The sequence below is a fragment of the Furipterus horrens genome, unplaced genomic scaffold, assembly GCF_987537825.1.
Source record: "Furipterus horrens unplaced genomic scaffold, mFurHor1.1.pri manual_scaffold_17, whole genome shotgun sequence".
NCBI classification, from domain to species: domain Eukaryota; kingdom Metazoa; phylum Chordata; class Mammalia; order Chiroptera; family Furipteridae; genus Furipterus; species Furipterus horrens.
In genome coordinates, this window is record NW_028327187.1 from 17,659,281 (window position 1) to 17,683,562 (window position 24,282).

Below are 24,282 nucleotides of genomic sequence, written 5' to 3' on the forward strand. Positions count from 1 at the left end.
AGACTATGCCAAATTACATGGAACTTTGAAACAGTAACCATACAGAGTTCTCTGTTTTAGTTTATGAAAACAATAAATACAAAATGTCAAAATGTTTTACTCAAAATATCTATTCATTATTATTTCCCTTAAGTCCTGTAACTCAGAAGAAAAACAGTAATTATCACAGAAAAAGAAACTCAAAAGAGGTATTGTCTTTTCTTCCAGGAAGTTTATGCTATGCTTGTTTCCCCCTTTTTCCCTATGGCATCTATGTCTAACTCTCTTTTCTGGGAGGGACTAGAACATGGTAAAGCTTGAACCATATGCACAATTTTTAAAGCAACAGGAAGTACAGTAATACTACTACTTACCTTGTTCTCTGTGAAAGGGCTAATCCATGGGTTGGCCAAAATGTTCCTTTGGTTTTTTCAGTAAGATGGCTCTAGTAGCACTCAGTTGTCTTTAACTTCATTATAACAATTTTGTTAGATTATATTTTGACAGCTGTCATATCAGCGTGCATTTAAAAAAAACATCAAAATTGGTGAATTTTTGTGTAGCCATTTTCATATTGAAGATGGGAGAAAATAAGCAATATTTTGGCGTATTATGCTTTACTATTTAAAAAAAGGTAAACTGTTTAACTGAAACACAAAACAAGATGTGTGCAGTGTATGGAGAAGGTGCTGTGACTGACTGAGCATGCGAAAAGTGGTTTGCAAAGTTCCATGCTGGAGATTTCTTGCTAGACAATGCTCCACGTCAGGAAGACCAATTGATAATCAAATTTGATAATCAAATTGAGACATTAATTGAGAACAATCAACCTTCTGCCATGTGGGATATAGCCTACATACTCAAAATATCCAAATCCAATCAACTTAACGGTGAAAATAAAAAAAATATGTCTTTTATTTTACAGAAAAAACCAAACAGACTTTTTGGCCAACGCAATACTTGCAAAAACGAACCAATGAGGTTGATGCACCTTCCTATTAAGGTAATGATGTCAAAGGTAGAAGGACCTTAGAGACCAAGTGGTGCTATTCTCTCATTTGACAGCTAAGGTAAGAGTAGGGTGATTTTACTAAGACCATCCATTTACCTAGTGGCAGAGCAGAAACTTGAAATCAAGATTTCCTAGCTCCTGGGCTCATACCATGTACATTCTATTTTCTATTATAATTCTATTTAGAATTGAAGAGCTTTCAAAATATACTGACCCTTGGCCCCATCCCTGATTCAGCATACCTAGAGGCAGGTCCCAGAAATCTGTATTTTTTTCAAAGGCTGCCATCATGAATTTGATGTACAGTGTTGAGAATCATTGCGGCTTAGAGTGACAGTGTAAGCTTCTCTGGCACTGTAACAAATGACTAGCTCCAAAGCACCCTCTATTGGGGTTTCAACTCTCATCTGCTTCTTTTGGAATATCTGTCATCTCAACTGTAACTATGCACACAAGCCATGTAACTTTTGTATTTTTTCCCTTTTCTCCAATCACTTCAAACTCAGATATAAGTAGCCTATAATTCAGACCTCCACGTTTGGGGTGGGGCGGTTACTGGATTTCCACTGGATTTCTACCACCTTTAGGGAAGAGGAAGTATCAATATATATTTTTGGATGATAGTCAACTGTCCAAATCACTGGGAAGACCAGATAAGAGAAGAGAGAAGACAGATGGAAATCAAGTCTAGCAGGATCTCTTCCATGATCAGGTACCAAAGTAAATCCAGGAATCCATTATAAATATACTGTCTTTCAGGATTAACCTTATACAATTGCTGAAAAACAAAATTGATATCAAACTAGTTAAAAGGAGAGGGTTTGGATTCTTGCTGGTGAGATAGCAAGTTATGCTTGAATAGAATTATACTTCAGAATGAAGAGTACAAAATCAAATTGACCACGCAAGTAGAGTAGACCACCACCACCCCCTCCAGGTACTAGAATTGACTCCTAAAACCCTCATTGTAGGAGAATATGTGTTGGAGGAATTTATGAGCTTTGGGGGAAAATTGGACCAGGGAAAGGAGTCTTATGAAAGTTCAATTGGTTTGTTCACTGAAATAAAACACTTGATAAAGTGGATCTTGATGGTATTTCACTAAATTTACATTAGCAATGGTGAGTATTGGGTGATTAATTTCTATTTCTCTCTGATTTCAAGGTGAGAACAATCATGCATCAATGAAAATGCACAGTAGTGATAGGGAAAGAATTGAAAAAATTGGATTTTGTCTGGAGATAAGCAAGCTCTGTCTTTGGCTCCACTTTTATTCTCTAGCATGTGAATCACCACACCCACAGAGCTGTTCAGAACCTGAATACCGAAGTTCAAATATCTGTGCACAGCCTTTCTGCCTGCTCTTTGTGGAACAGGTTTGAATGACACAGCCGGATAGTCCAAACTCTTCTTTCCTGTTGAAACAAGCAAGCAGAGAGAAAACACTTATTGACCTTTGAAAGTTTCTTATTACTGCTTTATATGGTTATGGGTAATTATTTAAGCCTTGCCTGAAGGTCAGTAAATATTCCACCAAATGATCTTTTTCCTCTGAATCAACATGACATTTCAATTTGCAGAGTGGTCACTTTAACATTCTTTGAGTTCTGCATGTTCACCTATGCTGACCTCTTTTATCAACTTTCTCAACTATCTTCTGAGAGTGAGAATCTAACAATTCAGTAATGTCAGTTAATTCAATGTCTTCAAATTCTTTACCACCTAAACACTTGGCAGATACTACCATATTTTCAATTTTTTCTACCACTGGAAGGAAACACTCATAATCAGGTACAACCTCATTCCAAAGTTTCTGTCAAGTTCCATTAAGGGTTGATCATTTTATTTCTCTCACTATCCTTCTACTATCATTAAAGCAGTACAAATGGAGACATTTTGCCAAGTTTCTTTCACAGTAAGTTCTGTTGTCACTCATAAGATCTGCAAGGTAGTCAAGCATACACTGAGTATAGTACAGTATGACATTTCTGGCACTCCCAGATGCATGGGTTGAAGGAGTGCAGTTGTACTGAGCCAGGGGATGGAGATAAACTTTAACATAAGAATCAGCATTTACTATTGCACTTTGGTCAGTGGAAGTTGTGTCCAGAATAAGCAACATTTTGAATTCAAGATTTTTTGGTTTAAGTATTGCTTAACCTCAGGAACAAAACACTTCAAAAACCAGTACAAAACGAGTTTATCAGTGATCCAAATTTTATGGTTTCCCCTCATGTAGACAGAAAAGTGTTGCTCGCATTCCCTTCTAAGAGGATAAGGATTTCAAAATCTGTGAAACAACACGGGTTTAATCGGGAAGTTACCCCAAGCACTGGAACAAAGCAGACCTTTGAGCTTGGCTTTTCCAGGCTTGAAGCTTCTGGTCTTTTTAACAATAGATGTGCAAGTAGGCACGCACTTCCAAAACAGGACCATTTCATCAGCAGTGAACACCTACCTATTCTGGCAAATAGCCATTTTCCTCCATCAGTTTCGCCAGGTACCCAGGATACTCTGCAATATCTTCATGATCTCCTTCCTTTATCAGCCACTTCTTTTCATACAGACTATAGCATTTCCTAAACCTATTCAACCACCATCACTCATCATGAATATTAAACTTTATATCCAGATCAAAATTTAAACTTGCATTTTTGTGAAAGAGGCCTACTCCAGCCTTCTCTGTTTTAGAAGTCACAAATACAAATCTCTTTCCATTTTCTCTATTTTGGCATTTCAAGTTACGTATGATTTTCTAATTATTCCTGTATGCCCCTGAAATCACTAGCCTTAACGGTTTCCTCATTTTTCTCCATTGTATAAATTGTAGATTCATTAACACCGAGAAACGCCCTACAGAAGTCTTAGTTCCACCATTATCAAGCATTGCAAGAACTAATTTTGTTTGCAATAGACACCACCTTTCTTTCCCTCTTCACTCAAGGGTACACAACACTAATCTGTAAGTTATGAGAAGCAAATGACAACATTCACAAGACAAATAAAGGCAAAACAGCTCTCGCATGACTGCAAAGTGATAGCTGCAAAGGAAGCGACAGATAGAAGAACAAAGGTAGAAGCAAGCAACTCAAATGTTGGTCTCGTCACATGAGATAATCAGCAAGACAACATAATGGTGACTTGAATTTGCATATTATTCCAAAACTCTCAAAGGTACAGACTAGGTAAACTCAAATTTTGTATGAGAATGACTTGCAGTTGTGGAGGAATCACGAAACCCAGGAGTCAAGGTCAGGCTACCAGGCTGAGATGAGAAGCACAAATGTCACCATCTAGGAGAAAGCAGACACAAGAACAGGACATGAAGTCAAGCACAGAGGCAGTCTGCCTAAGCAGATTATAAGCTAGAGAGACAACAGAAATTTGTGATAATAATACATGCCAACTTGCCCTTACAAAGGCTGACCCAATTTGCAGGCTCACTAACAGTGGAAGAGAATCCTTTTCCTCCATATGCTCACCAACACGAAATATTATCAACCACTGTAATATGTGCCGAACAGAAAAGGGGAATAACAAAGTATCTCATTTTTGTTTTAATTTTCATTTCTTCAATCATGCTTCCATATGGTAAACCATTTCCATTTCTTTATCTTTATACTGTCTGTGTTTTGTCCATTTAATTTTTTTTCTTACTGATTTATAGGCACTATTAGCATATTAGGGAGTCCTTATTTTTATTTTATGCTGCAAACACTTTCTCCAGTCCTAAAATTTACTTTTTAATTTTATTTATTTTGTGTTTTACTATAAAGATGTTTCAAATAGTTATGTAGTCAAATGTTTCATACCATGCTTTGAAAAGCATGCCCCTCCATAAGATGATAAAATTATGTTCATCTATTTTCATTCATTACTTTTATAGTTCTGCTGTATTGTTTCAAGGTATTGAGGAAAGAATGGTGTTAGATAACTAGCTATCCATCTACAAGAGTGTCTGAAGGCCTCTCTCAATGGTGTTTCCCCTCTTAACTAGAGACACAGATGTTGTAGTAAAGTCAGAGCCCCAAGAAGACCAAACTGGGGGCTCAAGTTGATTCTAGTTGGCTGCTCTATTTCTCCAGAGGTCAATGTAGCTTGAGGAGGGGAGTGTTTCCAAATGAATAAAAAATTACTGTATATCTTTCTGGCTTAAGTTCTGTTCTGCTACTAATCTATACTCCTGACTTATACTAACTGAGTGATTGTACCAAGTTCTCAGTTCTCTGATCTTCTGATAATGGTTTCACTAATAATTTATATATAGTTATGGTTTGGCACAACTGAAGAAATTTAAAAATGAGTTGGCTGTTAGATGAGATTAGGCAATTACTGTCGACTCTATTAGGGGTAATAATGGAGCTGTGGCAACGTAGGCAAATATTCATTTTTTGGAGAGAAAGCTGAAGCAAATACACATAATCAGGTAATGAGTAATTTATTTTATGGAAAATGTCAACAATTGTTAAATTCAGGTGGTTGGTAGCTGAGCATTCATTGCACTGTTCTATTTCTCTGTAGGTTTGAACATTGTCAAAATAAAAATTGTGTGTGTGCATACATAAGTGCATGTAGTAATAATTCCATGTTTCATGGCTATATTTTAGGCATGATCACATATGTATCAGTGCCTTTTCAGTTTAAATACAAGGTGAAGAGTTACAACCAAAGAACAACTGATCATTAGAGGAAAATGACTTCAAAAGAAATAGTTTCCTCTATTTAAGTCAACAGATTAAATACTAAAGCATTTTATGAAGCCTGAATCCCAGTATCAATTTGAAGGTAAGAGACTGAATTTCTGAGTTTTCTTTTTCTCTACGAAATTTGAGCAAAATATAGCAATTTTACCTGAAACCAGACTTCTTGAACCTGGGGACAATTCACCTTCATAATATCAATAACAACTGCTTTCCATACCATAGAAGAGATGGAGATTTATGAAAGAAATAAGGAGCAAAGAAGAGTATAAAAAACTGATAACCCTAGGTAGAGAGAACAACTACCTTATGTTCAACAAAATCATGGGTAAAAATTCATTAAACCAATTTTCAAATGACAGAATATACTTCTATCTACAACATTCACTTAGGGTTAGAGTTTCATACTGTGTTCTCTGACCCTGCTAAGAATATGTTACTTTTGTAAGATTCTGGAGCCAAGTCAGTGTGAAGAATAAAATTTCTGAAATCAACTCCCTATGTTATCTTTTAGTTCTGCAAACTATACCGAAACTTGAAGCTGCTAGGATGATAACAAATAATGGTATAATCAAGTGCCCCTCTTTTCAAGGTGGTTTTCCAAAGTACATTTATCTACATGGTTGAGAGTGTGCCATCACTCTTCCAGTCCTTGTGAGTCTAAGGTGCCTGGCATACTCAAAGCCTAGCTGGTTGAGCTCTGTAGTCATGAGCTGGGCTAACACTGCTTAATCATCCAAAAGTGCAAGAGGCTCTCAGGATGTTTTTCTGACAGCATTTCAATCAAGAACAAGGTGTTTGTTTTTTTTTAATGCTACACCCTGTGAGGATTTCTATGTAGGAACAGGATTATGTTTGTTGTAGCTTCTGTTATGAAAGGATATTTGGTCTTAAAGGGTTTGTTTTTATATAAGCTGTGCTGAGTTCATTTCCCCCCTTCAAAAATCTTAAAACACATACACACACCCCAATGGTGAGTTAAAATATACAGACCATCAGAATCATTTCATGCTTTAAATTGTAATACCCATGAATGGGAATCAATAATGAGGCTTCCATAAGAAATCTTATTTTTTTCAAAATTTATAAACTACCCACAATGTAGTTACTAATATGATAAAAATATCATTCAACTGGCTTTTGAAACCAAAGAGCAATTCAAAAGTAAACCTTCATGATCCAAAATTTCAGAAGTTTATTCATACTCCTCGATCATCTCATGCTAAGAGCTTATTATGTACAAGGCCATGTGAATAAATAAATTAATTGATTAAAATATCCTTGACCTCAAGGAATGTAGTCTTCTAGGGGAGATAAATATAACACAATATAAGGTAGAATGCCACACATTCCGTAAGAGTCACAAACAATGTGCTATGGGGGCCTAATCTATTTTATCTACCCCGGTTCAGGCCCTTCTTATCACTCATCTGAAGAATGGTGTAACTTCCTAAATTATCTGCCTGCCATTCAAGCCTCTCCACCACACTGCCTCCAGAGCAGCCTTTCTAAACTAGGGGTTGAATCCATCCAGTACTCCTTCCACTTAAAATGACTCCCACCAGTCCCCATGTTGTACTGAATAAAGTCTGACCTCCCTCTGTATGATGGTGCCTGTATACTTTCCCAGTCTTATCTTTTACTACCTCTTCCCCTGCTATCTACATGGCAGACAGTTAAGGGGCTGTATCAATCATCCAGATTTTTTTAATCTCCAACACTAGTTCAAGCACCACCTCTTCCAGGAAGCTTTCCCTGTTCCCTCCAGATGGCTCTGAAGCACCGACTGGAACTCTCAGAGGCTTCCTCCCACACTTACTATGATTACAGCATTTTGACATTTCACTGTAGTGCCATCTGCTTCCCTGTGTTTTAATCACTTCTGACTGCCTTGACAGTATCTACAAGAGAATAGTTTTATTACATAAAGGCTGACAGTGGAAGAGAGTACGAACTGCATGCACCACTCATGAAAGGGTTAGCATTTAAAGTGGACTTTAAAGAATGGGTAAGATTTCCAGTGTGTGTGGAGAAAGGAGCAAGCAGTGGGAGGCAGGAGGGTGCAAAAGTAAAGGCAGGAAAATGCTGAGTATGGGGATTAGGTTAGATTGAGGCTAAAACAAAGAGGGGCAGAAGTGGATAGTAAAAGACAAAATTGGAAAAATCTGTTTAGGAAAATCATACAAGGCCTCAGATGCCTGCTTTCCTTGGTAGGATGGAGTTATGTTTAAATGTCTTGCTATTAATGAAAAGGTTTGTGTTTAGTATAAATCAGATTTATTCTTCCTTCTTTCTAGGTCTTGGTGCAAACATGCCTAAGGGAAGAAGTCCTAAATATTTGTGTTCTAAGTAATTTAGGGATATCACACTGATATTTATTATCACATTGCTATTTTGTCCTTGAAATTCATCTTTGATAACAAAGACAGTCATGAAACATCTTCACTTTCCTTCTATGGTTTGGTGGGTCACTAATCAAATAGGCAGCCACAGTTTTTAATAATAACCGATTTTTCGCATTAAAATTTCATGAAAATTTGTGCATATTTCTTACCGGATCCTAGGATTTTTTTTCACAGCTCTGCGAAATTCTAGGCACAAAAAGTCAAAATGGAGTCTATGCTGCAACAGTGCCCTCTATTGGCTCCAGTGTGAAACAGCCAAACTCCAGGCGGAGAAGGAACAGAGAAGCCAAGGTCATTTGCGGGGCGCGCATGCACGCGAGCGTGTGTGTTGCCCACACTTCCCCAATTTCTCCCCCTTTCATGTTATGTGGAATATTGACTTGGTAGCTCCTCAAGGGAGTCAAACTCATCTTAACAGGGCAGAGATGGGGCAAGTGTTTTGATAAATTCCATTTTTTTTCTTCCAAAGGTGTTAAGAAAAGGCATATTAATTTGAATAGTTTTCTGATCTCCATTTGCCCTTTGTCTTTACCTATTTTCACTGTTCTTCATAAGACAAAATGAAGCATTTAGGTAAGGACCGCTTTAAGGAATCCAGAAATCACGGACCTAGTTACCTAGCGGCTGGCCAGGACCCAACCTGAAATATAATAACCAGGCCATCTCCTAAGCCTGGGGCTAAGGTGTCATTTGCTCCATCTCTTAACCTTAAGGGTAGCAAGCAATACAAAATCAGCCTACAATGGCTCCTCACAATGACAACTGAAAGAAGCTTTTAGCCAGCACCTAGCGCAGTGGCCTCCTGCTGAGAGTTAAATGGCAAAAGCCCTGTCAAGTGTGGAGTGTGATCCTCATCAAAGGTGCTATTATCATTGCAAATTCAGACTGGATTGCAATACCAGGAAATGGTCATGGCAGGCTAGAAAAGAACAAGAAGTCCCCAACTGCACAGGTACCCGTCTTTCTGCAAAAACAATTTCAAAGTCCCTTCCTTGCTACCCCTGCTTCCTTTAAAGCATCTTTATTCACCCAATTGTGAATAAGCCCTAATTGAGGGCCCACAGCTTCCTCTTGTTCCTTACTTCTATGGTTTCTTGGTAGTTCCAATGCAGAGCATTACAACCTGGGGCCCCAGGATAAGCTCTCACTTTCCACGGTCACCTCCGAAGTCTGTACTGTCCCTATGGCCTCCATGAGCAAAGCACCGGGCTGTGCTCCTTGAGACACAAGCGGTGAAGCAGCAGTCCCTCCTTCCTTTGGCACAGCCAGGGAGGCATATACACAGGACATGCCCAACTCATTGCCACAGAAGACCAAATGATAGGTACCACAGAGGTCTGGGACTCGGGGCCACAGAAAGAGGAGTTAATTACTTCTCCGTTGATGTGCAAAGCCTGGTATTAGGGTGAGGTGAGGATGGCCAAGTCATGGATCAGATCATACCTTTAACATTTTAATATTTTGTTCATCATGCAAATTGTGCATTAACTTTGAATTTTAAGAGATCACATTAAAAATGATTCATTATTCAACGCCTTGGTGCCCCCTTAAATTTTGCTCCAGAGGCTAGTGCCTCACTAGATGTGCCCTTGTCCCAACCCTGGTGATTTGAGTGAGGGCATAAGTGATGGACATGATTTTTCAGGTAGAGGAGTAAAAGGCAGCTCTGAGGAGGTGCCAGGGAGCCTAGGCATGGGCCGCTTAGGACGGGGAGGAGGAGGCTAGAGACGCGTACTCGGCTGGTGGGCAGGCTGGGAACCCACACTGTTTGGAAAGGCTAATTTATGGCACACCGCGAGGAAATAAGCCTGGTTAAAGCAGAATACCGAAAGGACGTCTGCTTACCTGGTTCTGCCTGCTCCGAGCCCCACAATCTCCTCTCCTGAATGCCAAGGCACCACCAATCATGCTCCCCTTTGGAGAGGATGCACCTGGTCTTTGCAGTGCGCCTACTTTGAAGCACTGTCCTTCAGCTCAGACTTTAACAACGGGCTGCTCTCGATAGAGACCTGCCCATGGAGTGGCCCCTCTAGCTTCCACCTGCCAGTGCCGCGCCCATTGCTCGCCTGAGGTCCACTCCCTCCGCGAAGGGCAGGCTGGTCCCCCAGGGATGGGAGGACGGACTGTATGCAGGGGTGGGAGAACTGTATGCTGTCACTTCCAACAGTGTGTCAGGACACTTCCTGAGTTACGTTGCTCAAACCAAGCCCCCACCCCGCCCTGGGCCCCTCGCCCCACTTAGTCCCGGCAGCGGCAGCCAAAAGGCCCTCTTTCCAGTAACCATGTCAAGACCAAAGTGATAAGACACTCAGCAAGGGTCCGTTTGTAATTCGATATTGTTTAACAGTGGCTAATCCACCTCATCACTTGGGCAGGGGACAAATTAAAAAACTGCAACGAACATCAGATTTGGATAGGATTTAGCATTTGTTCGTTGTCTTTTCTGAAAAGTTACCAAATTAAATGTGTCAACATTTAATACCAGCAGCGCATCCTAACAAGTACTGTACACACGCACACACACGCACACAAAGAAACTCTGCTAAATTAGCAAGCTCTTCAAACTCTGCCTGTGTACGCTTGAAATCTCCAACAGGAGGCCGAAAAGGTGTTTAGAGAAGGGTGAGTTTTCCGGTGGAAACTGGCCTGAAATAAACCTAGCCCCATAGAACACCAGCTTTGGGGGAGGGGTTGAGGAGGGACTGAATTTGTTGTTCCCACTTAACCCCTTTAAAACACCTCAAATTTCTCGGAAGCTCTTCACAAGTGTCTGTCTACAGGTTACTTTGGGTTTCTGGCAAAGCAATTAAAATGGTTTGACCAAGTGATCCTGGCAGCTCAGGAAAATACTCCTGGAAAATGGATGTGAAACATGGCTGTTTATGCCACGCAGTTGTTTTAACGTTAACATGCACCAACCAGGGCCTGGAGATGCATATTTCCCCCAAATCTCTAAACACATATTTCGCTTCAAAAGTCCTGTCTGCAGATCTTTGGTTATGTACGAGGCTGTAGTAAATGAGTAACAGGCAGAGTCCGTAAGTACAAGAGCAAATGCCAGATTTATCAAATAAAAACATGGGTTACCCAATTAAAACTGAATCTCAGATAAGTGAGGAATACTTTTATAAAATAAAATTGTTGTTTAGCTGAAATTCAAATTTAACTGTCTTTTTTTTTTTTTTTTTTTTTCCTGGCAACTCTAGGAACAATGCAACAACTACTTGAATTCTTAGTCAAACAAAACACAAGTCTATATTGAGAGGCAGGCCAAAATATCACAAGGATTCTTGATAATTTATACATGCAAAAAAACAGCCTCATTGAAATATTTATTATGAAAGCAGTAAAAGTTATATTTATATTGAGAAGATTGTCAAACTGACAGTTAAGACTAGGAAGGCTTAAATCTAGAGATCTGTAAAATACCCTCTGAGGACCAAATCAGGTCTGTGGCCATTTTTTGTATGGTCTTTGAGCTAAGAATGTTATTTACATTTTCTAAATGGTCAAATAGAATCAAAAGAATAATGTTGTGTAGCAGGGAAAAGTTATATGAATTTCAAATTTCAGTGTCCATAAATAAAATCTCACTGTAACCCAGCAATGCCCACTCATTTGCTTAGTGTCTCAGGCTGCTTCCAGGCTACAAAGGCGAATTTGAGTCAAAGCAACAGAGACAAGTCGACCTGCAAAGCTGAAAATATTTACTCTCTAGCCCTCTACAGAAGCAGTTTGTTGAGCCCTGAAGTAAATGCAAACATTACCTGCCAAGTGGTATAAATACTCATCCAGTCTGTTAGCTATAACTCTAAGTGAGTTGAACATTTTCCTTATCTGTAGAAATTGCTTAGCTGTCCTTTTTCTCATTGTGGAAAAAAAAAAAAAAAAGACCATGTTTACATAGATACAAAATCTTGGTAAAGTGAAAAACAATGGTGTTTGACATTTATTTTAACAAGGCAGATGTCTCCATCTTTTCACAATTTCTAATTCACCCCCTTGCCCATTGCTGTACTGCCTCACAAACCAGAATATTTCCCTGGTGTTTTAGTTAGATCCCTGATCTGGTCAGTACTTTATCAAGTGACTAGCCTGCCATCTAGTGGGGGAAAGGTATGAGTGCTTTATGTGTGTATGTACAATATGTATGTATGTATATGTATATATCTCTGTATTTACTTACTTATTTAGACAAATTGACTAGCTATAAGCTGTAGAATCATGAATGGATGATAATTATAGCAATTTCTTACATTTGAATAGCCCTTTGCCACTTATAAGGCATTTCTTCATATAGTACTTTAATTCATCCTCCCTCAGGACAACGCTGTGTTATGAGCAGATTGTCTGTGCTCTACTTTTCAGATGAAGAAACTGAGTCTGAATATAGGCTTATTCAAGGTCACACATATGGGCTCAAACCCAAATGCCATGTTCTGTTTGTGGAACGTAAGCCCTCCGAACTTATGTTCCCTTGTTTCTACATTTCTAGCTCTACTCTATGAACTATTTGAAGGCCTCTGATTGGCACAAGCACATTTATTTTTAAAAACATCCAAGGACAGACTTTCTAAACAAATATAAGCCATCCAAAATATCCCCTCTCAAGAAAAAAATAATTCTCCAAAGACAAACATAATTTTTTCCTTGGTAAATGTTTAGTTGATGTTTATTATTAAAAACAAGGTATGAGTTAAGATCCATTTTCTGATGGAAAGTGCATACACTGGGCAGAAGACACATGGCTTAATCCTTGGAGGATTGTTTGATTACTGGCAGAATACCTGTCACCAGCCAGCTTTAAATCCTTTTTTAAAAGATTTTATTTATTTGTTTTTAGAGAGAGGGGAGGGAGGGAGAAATAGAGGGATAGAAACATCAATATGTGAGAGAAACATTGACTGGTTGCCTCTTGCACACCCCCAACTGGGGACCTGGCCCACAACCCAGGCATGTGCCCTGACCGGGAATCAAACCAGTGACCTTTCAGTTCATAGGCCGATGCTCAATCCACTGAGCCACATTAGCCAGGGCTAAATCCTTTTTTGATTAAGACATATAATAACATTTTTCCAATGCAATATGATTCCATTGCTTTTAGGCCTACAAAATGATCTTTGCATAGAGCTTTGAGAGTGTAAGACACAGAGGTCTCAAGAAGAGATCCATTTTAATTGTTCTGTGTCTCAGGAACTTCCAGGAGCTTCTTGTGAATCTGCAAAGGGAACTTTGAGCTCCCTGTGCTAAAGCTCATTTGAGAAGGGAGATTTGTGGGCTGATCCAGGACTTATCAAGGTGCCTCTGTAACAGCCTGTGTGCTTAGTGATGACCAAGGAAAAACCGTAAGAAAGAATCATGTTTACAGTGACATCCATCTGCTGAATCTACAGTTGGGCACACAATGGGAATACACTAAATCATGGGCCATCTGCTAAATGCAGCTGTACTTGTCAAGTGTATCCAAAAATGCACAAAGGGTCAATGCCAGAAAGAACAGTTTTCACAGCTTTGCCCATCATTGTTCTCAGGCTATGCTTCTTTCTCATGAACATGCCTCTAGGGGGAACACTTAAGTATTACTTGCAAATAGCTATACTTTCATATTAAAATTTCAGCTTGAACACTGACAGCTGTCAGAGGAGAAGGGGGTTGGAAGACTGGATGAAAGAATGTGAAGGGGTTAAGCAAACACACACACACACACACACACACACATATCACATAGACACAGACAACGGTGTGAGGTGTGGTGATGGCCAGAGGGACAGGGGGTGGGAGGTAGGTGGAGATGGGCAAAGCGGGGAGGGTGATGGAGAGACCTTACTTGGGGTGATGAATGCACAATTCAGTGTGCAGACGATGTTTTGTTGAGTTGTACACTTGAAACCTGTATGGCTTTGTGAACCAACATCACCCCGATAAACTCAGTTTTAAAAAAAGAACTGACAGTGGGAAAATAAAACTGGAAAGGTGAAAGCTGTTCTGTTTTAAAGACAGATGATCTCACTTGGGTATAACCACATGCTTTGTTAACCACAGGCTTAATGTTGGGTTAAAAGGAAATATTAGAAATATGGTATATATTAGGAAGAAATATGTATTCCTTATTCTTAATATTTCCATGGGGAAGTGCATTCTATTAAATAATAAATTTCAAAATGTTAAAAATAAAAATAAATAAAATAAAATTTTAGCTTGAGGTAGGTATGTGAAAACTAAGGCACCTGGCACACAGAAATTGGATTGTTTTTTATTGAATTTTATTGGGGTGACATTGGTTAATAATATAGGTACCAAGTGTACAGTTCTATAATACATCATCTATATATTGCATTGGATGTTCACCACCCAAGTCAAATCTCTTTCTGTCACCATATATTTGACCCCCTTTACCCTTTACTTCATCTGCCATACCCCCAAGAATTAAATTCTTTTATTGCTAGACTTTCAGCATACCCTTACGTTTAATCCCAGGTGATTCATACTGTTTGTAAGCTTTGCTGATGATGTGATTTGTATCATAGATAGAGAAGCTCTCCCAAACTCTAGGTTGGATCTGATTCTGGACCTGTTTTATTGCTTGCCTCCATTGTCTTCATAGTCAACATTACAGTTGGACCACTTCTAGCTGCTGTGGCCTGGCTATTTATGGGACTAGTATGTGGCTCAACTCAGATGTACCTCAACAATTATGCAAAGAGAACAATATTGGTCATTTTTAAATATGCCGCGAGGTTCACTATTAGTTTCCTCAAGCAGGTCAGGTCATCTTAAGTATGTCCCTACAAGATCACAGCATAAGAATTCCCTAAAACTGCCCTGGATGGCGTGCCTCAGTTGGTTGGGTGTCGTCCCTCAAACTGAAAGGTCCCATGTTCATTCCCAGCCAGGGCACATGGTCGGGATGCGGGTTCAGTCCCCAGTTGGGGCACGTGTACAAGAGGCAACCAATAGATGTTTCTCTTCCTCTCATTCTCCCTCCCTTCCCCTCTCTCTGTAATCAATAAAAGAAAAATAAATAAATAAATCCCTAAAACTGCTACTGCCTATATCACAGCTATTACTGTTACTACTACTATTGTTACTAACAACAACAACTGACACATATAGTATTCTCTCTGGCTAGGCACTGCTCTAGAAGCTTCATACACACAAACTAAACCAATCCTCGTGGATTGTACATGTGGGGTACAGTATTATTGTCATACCCACTTTAAGGTGTTAAAACCAGGCCCTGGCCAGGTAGCTCAGTTGGTTAGAGCATCATCCTGATATGCCAAGGTTGCAGGTTCAACTCCTGGTCATGGTACATACAAGAATCAATCAAGAAATGAATAAATAAATGGAACAATGAATTGCACTCTCTCTCTCTCTCTCTCTCTCTCTCTCTCTCTCTCTCTCTCTCTCTCTCTCTCAGCCTTCTGTCTCCCCTCTTTCTCCTTTCCTTTCCTCTCTCTAAAATCAATAATTTTTTTAAAAAAAGATGTTAAAACCAAGGCCCAGAGAGGCTGAGAGACTTGCTCAAGTTCATGCAGCTAGTAAAATTGTGGGGCAGTATCTGGACTCAAGCAGTCTGATGGCAGAGCCCTAGCTTTCAACTAATGTTGCCTCAATTCCAAGGCACAGTCAGAAGAAAAGAAGACACACTGCCCACTCAGTGAATGATCCAGCTTGATGTTTGCTATCTTCCATGATCTAGCTGCGTATTATATTTTCTGTGCACTGCTACAGCCCAGCCTAGTCCACTGCAGCCACTTGAAATGACTCATCACTAACAAGTAATACCTCTATTCATGCTGGTCCTTCTATATTACCCTCCCCTCACCCGTTTGCTTGCTGAAGTTCTACTCATCCTTTAAGGCCCAGCTCCACTTCAACCTTCTTGGTAAATATTTGCCTGAGGTCCCAGCTGGAAGTAAACATTCGTCCCTGAATCCTCCCTCAAAGCTCTTTATTTAAATTTCCATAAAGGTACTTAGCCCCTTTTATCTAAGATTGGAGTTATTTACGTTCATAGCAGCCAGGTTCACTAGACCATAAACTTGCTAAAGAAACAAGCTCAAAGTCTACTTCAACCATTACCTTTTCCTTAGCTTCTCCAAAGATTATTAACTCTTAGACTTCCTGAGCACTTAGGCCTGACCTTAATTGTCTGTAAGCTTTTACCCCGAGGTGCTGTCATTAGTCTGGATATCTGCCTTCCCCTAGAAGGTAAATTCCTTGAGGGCAAACAGTATTTTATTTGTCTCTGCATCCTCAGCCTAACATAGTCTCTTGCTTGTGTACTTGTTAAGTGAATGAATGAATGAGTAAAGACTTTCGTGAATTCCCCCAACCAAATGTAATCACTCCCTTCTCTGAACTCCAATAGCTCCTTATTCTTCATTGTGATATTTTTGGTTTTTGTCTTGTGTTAGAATTGTCCAAAGACAAGTCTTAGCCTCTTGTTAGTTTATAAGCACCCTAAGGTTGGAGCTATGCCTTTGGCTTCTCCATGGATCCATTACCTAGCAGAATTCCTGGTCCAGTAAATGGGCTCAATAAATATTTTCTCAATGAATAATTCACTAACCTGAATATAGCCCTTTAGCAATGGGCTCATAACTGGTCCCAAAGCATAAATGAAAGAAGCCTGCACTGGGTGGGAATCACCCATCCAGGCTGAGGTCAGAGCTGTGTGACAGAATAGCTGTGAGCTATGAGACCTGTCACACTATACTAATAAGCAGCCACCACTTATCACTGTGAGTACTGACATTAAAGGCAATTCATTATCCTTTGCTTTGCCACTGGAAAAGTTAGGAGAATAAACATCATTTTTTCCCCAAGAGAATAGAACAAAGTGATAAAAAACCCACAAAGAAAACATTATTTTTAGGTTCATACAATAGCTGCATATGTCCTAGAAAAATAAAAACTATGTATTCATTTGCTAGTGGAATAGTATTCCAGTCCTAGCACAGTTGACCCTTCATATCTGTGGATTCCACATTCACAGATTCAATCAACTGAGGACTGAAAATATTATTTGGGAAAAATGGGTTATGCTGTTGCTGACATGTACTATGTAATTAATTCTACGATGGTTGCATCTGTACTGAACATGTACAGACTTTTTTCTTGTCGTTATTCCCCAAACAACACAGTATTACAACTATTTACACAGCATTTATATTGTAGTAGGTATTACAAGTAATCTAGAGATGATTTAAAGTACAAGGGAGAATGTGTAACAGTGGGGAGGCCATCCCCAAATTCCCCATAGCCCATTGTTTTGGGGTTGGGGGAAAAAGATAGTACAGTTTTTAAGTTACTTTGCATATCTATGGCTGGTGGCTAGTTTCATAGTTATGCAGATAGTTGTGGGCAATGTGTGGCACCAGGGAGATGGGAGAAACCTTGACCATAGAGTGGTGGCAAAGAACTCACAGGGCCTGCATGAGATTTCTGCGGGTGGTCACAACTGGTCACCATACCCACTGTGTCAGAGGCCACAGTTACAATTTAAATGGAAAACAGCAGCTGTTTAGTACTCTGGGCCACACGGTTTGAAAGACTGCAGAAGGACCCCACCAGCCACCATGAGGTCAGGTGTGTAAGGAGATAGCTGAGCCTTTCCTGAAGGGAGAGCATTAAGGAAAGGAGCCGGCCATAAGGCGCTGGGCCACACAGTTGGAAAGACTGCAGAGGGACCTCATCATTCTGCCATGAAGTCTGATGGGAAAAAGGGCTCCCATCAGTCATGAGAAGATGCACAATGGACGAAGCATGTTAGAAGAGCGTGAGGGAGCAGCAGGTTGTAGCAGCCATGTGGGAAGAAGTAGCCATGCAGTTTGCAGTCAGGATTTGGCCATGTGACCTGGGCTAGTGTGAGGACAATGCAATCTAGTCAGCCTTCCTCACCCTGGGTACCCAAGCGTGGGCACCTAGAAATAACATAAGATAGGCTTGCGCAGTGCACTTGCAGTTATATTAGCATTGAGGTCATGTTTTGGCTAGTGGCTGGCATTGTTTATACATAATATAAAAGAAGTAGAAACCCCATGGGAGTGTTCGGGTTCAGGTGCAGGAAGGAGCAAGTGTCGGCTCAGTGAGCAGGCCGCCCAGTGCAGCAGCGCAGCCGGCAGCTGGTCAGAGCTCCAGCGCAAGCCCAAGGGCAGAGGGCAAGTATAGATGCTGTCATGTCCGCAATGAAGGAACTGTCAGAGATTCCAACCTTGCTTTGCATATTTTATCCAACTGCCAGACACAAGGAATCTGCATTCATTGGCACAACAGCTAATAAGAAAGCAGGCACACTGCCGCTTTGATAGTACCTGCTCTAGCTGACTCTGAAGCCACCAAGGGCTCTGCCTTGCAGACCCAGATTCTAACTGGACTCTTGGAACTCAGAACATGCAGAGAGGACACTCTCTTAGGACTTGTGTTTTTCCTGGACTTCACCATGATCCAGTGTAACAGGCTGATGATATGGTAGCCCAGATTCTGAAGGAGAGAGCTGACAGATGAGGAATGGGGAACTTCTGGGTATGGTTTTGGCTTCTAGACTTTTGGGGAACAAGGGAAGTACTGGGTCCCATGGGAGAACAGTGCTCTGAGTATGAGTGCTCCCAGCTGCCCCAGGCCCCAATATTGAAATATTGTAAATAAAGACCTGTTTTCTTCAACACTGATTATTGGGTCTTACACCAAGGCGCCATGTAAACAATCCCCCCTTTGCTCGCTAACAAATGTGCATAGGTTATATGCAAACACTATGCCATTTTATATAAGGAACTTGAACTTCCACGGATTTTGGTATCTACAGACAGTCCTGGAACAAACATTCCACAGATACGAAAGGAAAACTATAATCCTTTCACATTATTAAAACATTATCTTAGCACCTAGTAAGATAAGAGAAGTAATAAATTTAAAGCTTGTATTATAATGCAATGGTAGAAGGGTTTTAAAATATCATTAATAATTCTATGAGTCTACAAGTCAATAATGGGTCATACTTATGCCATTAATTGATAAATAAGTAAAAATAAAATATCTTAGAATGAAGTAACCTTTACAACTGAGCTCTTTATAGAATAAAGAAAGAAAAAGAACATTTGCTGAGAACATACCAGGCCTCACATACTGTCCTGGATGCTTTTACCACATTACCTGATTTATCCCTCAGAAAAACCGGGAGAGGTCACATGGCTAATAAGTAACTGAGTTGGAATTTGGTCATACGTCTTTTGTGTCTCCCCTTTTACTTTGCCCCTCTTATTAAGAATTCACTGCAAATATAACATTTTTTAGAGCCCCTCATCAGTACTGTAGAACTTTATCCCTCCATAGCACAAATAGCATTTCAGATGCTATCTGGGCCATTTAATTGAATTTTGGAGATTCATTCAACACATGTAAGTCCAAGTGGTATTTCTCCCATTCAGCTACCCTATTGTCAATGCCTATCTAATATCTTACTTTAGACAGTTTAAACCAGTTAAGTTACACAGACTAGTGTTTTCTTTTTTAATTTATCTCGTCCAAATACAGTTTTAACAGCCTGATGACAGCTAAGTTCCAATGGATCAATAATTCACTTGGCAGCCTGCTGCCAAGTGGCCAAATAATTGCCATCAGAAAACATGGAGGCCAATTCTCTGCTAGTCTGCCACTGATTATGTGGGCAGGTCGTTTGGCCTTGGCAGTGTTGACACTCCCTTCTAAGCAATCATAGGCGTGAGAGTAGTATGTGACTGGTATGCAGAAGGGAGGCTTACTGCAAACACTCATACACAGTTTTGAATTGGGGAAAAGTCTGTGAAAATGTATAATGACAAATTTAAGTAATACAGTATTCACAATTAGTTCTGACAACACTAAGCACTTGTCAAAATCACACAGTTAATTACTTTTAGAATTAAATGAAAATGAAGGAATAATAATTAGGCATGCAATTATCCTTTAAAATGTTTTTAAGACTTGTAATTATAGTTAATGGTCTAAAATATCATGTTGATTTAAAAAGCTGTTAACAAAATTGCAAATAAAGTTCATCCAGGCACATGGACTAGGGTAAAACCCCAACTGACTTTGTGACCCAGCTCACTGTAGAACCTGCTGGGCTGGCTGTACATTCTTCAGCTTTCCTTACTCTTGTTGCACCTTTTTTGTTCTCTGTCTCATTTTGTACCTGCATATGTAGAGGTCCCATTACATTCATGAGCCCCATAACATTTCAGTGAATGAAGGGCTGTACACAAGAGGGTGGTCCCATAAGATTACAATGGAGCTGAAAATTTTCAATTGCCTAGTGATGTCATGGTCACTGTAACATCATGGTACAAGGCATTACTCACATGTTTGTGGTGATGCTGGTGTAAACAAGCGTACTATGCTGCTAGTCATATAAAAGCATAGCACAAGCAACTATGTACAGTGCATAATATTTGATAATGATAGTAAATGATTATATCACTGGTTTATAGATTTACTGTGCTATAATTTCAATCATTATTTTAGAGTGTGCTCTTTCTGCTTGTAAAATAAAACTTGCTGTAAAACAATATACCATGTGACACTGGCAGCAGCCTCATACATCTCATATTTACTGGGTCTCCTGATTGTATAATTTCTGTTGTGCTTGATTTACTGTCACATTGTTTTGTTCATCGCAGTCTTCAAGCCTGCAAAATCGACTTGCTAATGTGTCAGTAGGAGGCCACATCAATTGATTGACCTGAAGCGAAATAGAAGTCATTAAAGACTACGAAGGTGGAAAATCAGTGATGGTTATTGCTCGCCAGTCAGGCATGTCCCATAGCCAGATTGTGAAGAACAAAATAGCTACGATTTTGAAGAACAAGAACAATGTGACAGAAGCAGTCAAAGCATCTGCTTCATGAAGGCAATGAGACTGATAAAAATCTGAGAAGGGCCCATGTCAGATATGAAGAAACTTCTCGGCACCAGGATGATCACAGCCAAAGCAAAAAATAAAAAGTTTGTGATATTGAAAGAAAAGATTGCACTGGACTACAGTGTTGAATTTACTGTTAGCTCTAGGTGCTTTAAAGGTTTCAAGAACCATTATTCATTATATAATGTGAAAGTGAGTGGTGAGTTTGTAAGTGCCGATGTGAAAGCCACTAAAAAAAACAGTTGGAAACTAGATAAGCTGATTGTGAGGAAAACTGAGCAGATCACAATGGACATTTCTGAAAAGAATGACACCTCTTCAAAAAGAGACTCAGGCAGGTCCTTCGGGAGGTGTCTCAGAAGAAGGCATTTTTATGCTAGGCGATGACGGCTCCATGCCTGTTGTTGTCCCTGAAGCCCTTCCAGTGGGACAAGATGTGGAGATGGAAGGCAGTGATATGGATGATCCTGACCCTGTGCAGGTCTAGGCTAATAAGTGTGTTTGTGTCTTAGGCTTTAACAACAACAACAAAAAAAATGTTTAAAAAGTAAAAATACAAATTTAAAAAGTTCACAGAATAAGGATATAAAGAAAGAAAATATTTTTGTACAGCCATACAGTATGTCTGTGTCTGTGTTTTAAGCTAAGTGTTATTACAAGAGTCAAAAGTTAAAAATTAAAAAGTTTATAAAGTAAGATAAGTTACAGTAAGCTAAGGTTAATTTATTATTGAAGAAAGAAAATATTTTTAAATAAACTTCTGTAGCCTAAGCGTACATGTTAATAAAGTCTACTGTAGCATACAGCAATGTCCTAGGCCTTCACACTCATTCACTGACTCATCCAGAGCAACTTCCTGTCCTGCAAGCTCCATTTATAGTATGTGCCTTATACAGGTATAGCATTATTTTATCTCTTACACCGTATTTTTACTGTACCTTTGCTATGTTTAGATACATAAAGAGTTACCATTGTGTTACAATTGCCTGCAGTATTCAGTACAGTAATATGCTGTACTGGTCTGTAGCCTAGGATCAATAGGTGTCATATGCTATACCATGTAGGTTTCTGTAAATATACTCTGTGATGTTTGTACAATGACAAAATCGCCTAATGATACAGTTCTCAGAACTCATCCCTGTCGTTAAGCAACCCATGACTGCATCCTCTGCCCACTTTCCTCGTTCCATAGAGCTCCTATTGTGGAGACACCAAAAGAAAATGATCCACGGGATTAAGAAAAAATAAAATGAATAGAAATTCCACTGAATTATGCCAGGGTTGACTCTCTTACACTTGACCTAACTTCAAAGCACATCACTTTTATTCATTGTAGGCCACAACTATCTCTCAATACAAGAAGATGGACATCCTCAGTAAGAAAGAAAATGATGTTATTTTTCCAAACTTCACCTTACATGAAAGAATCTAAAACCATGGCTCTATGTCATATCTCTTTGTTAAGTTAATATCACTATCCTCCTGGAGCTGTTTTTAAAATAAAAAGTTGGGCTACTAGTTATCCATTTTCATTTTGGGGGGTTGGGGGAGACCTTATATAAGCAGTTCAGAGAATTCTACTCTTTTATTCAAGTACTTAAATGTATATTTTTCAATAATATATAATTATTAATTACCAGTCTATGTCTATTTTAACAGTTCCTTATTTAGTAGAATTTAGTTACATTTGGCTATAAATTTCCTGTATTGATAATATTTTCCATTTGAGAACAACCTGATCCCCTAAAAAAGCTCTGCAATGTAAAATGCATACTCTGGTCAGTGTGAAACTCAAAACAGTTGGTGGAAGATGCTTTATCTAGCTCTCTATCTATGTCTAGCATCTATTTTATGAAAACGCTAGGGAAATAGAGAGGTACTGAGTCTAAATATTTGACAGAAAAGCTAATTAATCCTTAGCAATTAGTTTCCATGCTCAACACTGGCACTTTCAGATTGATCTAAAAAGAAGGCATATCTGTAAGCATGTACTTTCACTGTAATATTAATATTCACGAATTCATTCATCTGGTCACTCAACAAATCTTTCCTCTGCTACTATTCTGGGCATGTCACTGTGCAAGGTGACGATATGTAGAGTAACTCATTAATTCTTCAAAAGATATAAGGTAAGTCCTATTATAATTCCTATTTTACAAGTGGAATGTAGAGCAGTTATGTGCCCAAATTCGCAGAGATAGTAAGTGGCAGAGCCACTAGAAAATAATTCAGACAACATAGACAGCTTTAACTTAATCTTTAACTTGGGGAAGTAGTATTTAATTTAAAAAATCCTCAGCAGAGGATTGATAAACCTCAGGGCACTGTGGACACATAGCATTATTTACTGGAACTTTTCTCTTATTATCTGTCCACTGCCTGGACAAGCTTTTATCACTACTGTAGGTGGCACCAAATTTGGCCATTCAGGGTCACAGTAACTCAGCACAACTTTCTCAAGCACTGCTTGAGTCAGGAAGTGCTGTGACTTCCCAGGATCCCAAGATACAATTCCATTGAGTCTCATTTTAAAACCTAGGGGTTTTAGTTATTTTGCAAACCTGTTCCAAATTCATTATCAGGACTCCAACCTTAGGCATTCATAGAGGCTGTGCAGGCAACTATGGTTCTGTCAGAAGAGCTGCTTCCTCCTTACCTCAGGCCCACGGTAGGACCCATGCACAATTAACTGTGGATCTAGTGAGTACATGGTGATGGCAGACATCAGAGAGGGTGACTATCAGAATTTGAGCGTTAGGTTAAAAAATACATCCTTTGGTATTAGGAACCAGCGCGAACTCGATGGTTGTTTGTGCGATTCAGTGGGCAGTCCAATTCCAATCAAAATACCTTTTCTATGTTTCCTTCCTTAAACCCTTTAAGACTCCCCTCAAAAAATATCCCCCCACTGAAACAAAAACAAAACAAAACAAAAACTAAATATCTGGTAAAAGAAATTCTCTTAACAAAGGAGATGGTCACACCCTTTGAGCCCCATTTTTCCCTCGCCAGTACCTCTCTGGGAGGCCAGATGGAATGCAGTAAGCTGATTTGCAGAAACCCAAGTAAGAAGCAGCAGCTAAGACAGAATTAACTCAAGTTACTGCTCCCTGCCTGTTTGCTTGATTTTTTAACAACCAAAGAGCTAAGAAGAAGGCCCCCCTTTTGTTCCTAAGAACTAGCTGAGGGTCTGAGCTAAGCCTGTTTCGGTGTTGTATTCGTCCCTAGCACTATACACATTTCTGGATTTTGTATAACAGAGTCTTATTTATTTATTTATTT

The 24,282-nt window shown here is 39.5% G+C and overlaps 1 long non-coding RNA gene across 2 annotated transcripts in view; it reads right to left on the reverse strand.

Moving 5' to 3' along the window:
* Positions 1 to 4,080: 4,080 nt before the first annotated feature.
* Positions 4,081 to 24,282, reverse strand: part of LOC149990601 (uncharacterized) — a 50,873-nt gene continuing 30,671 nt past the window's right edge. For both annotated transcript variants that reach the window (XR_016508654.1, XR_016508653.1), the window contains 2 exons: positions 7,511 to 7,592; positions 4,081 to 4,284 (listed from right to left, as the gene is read on the reverse strand). This is a non-coding gene — a long non-coding RNA (uncharacterized LOC149990601). The remainder of the gene's footprint in view (positions 4,285 to 7,510; positions 7,593 to 24,282) is intronic.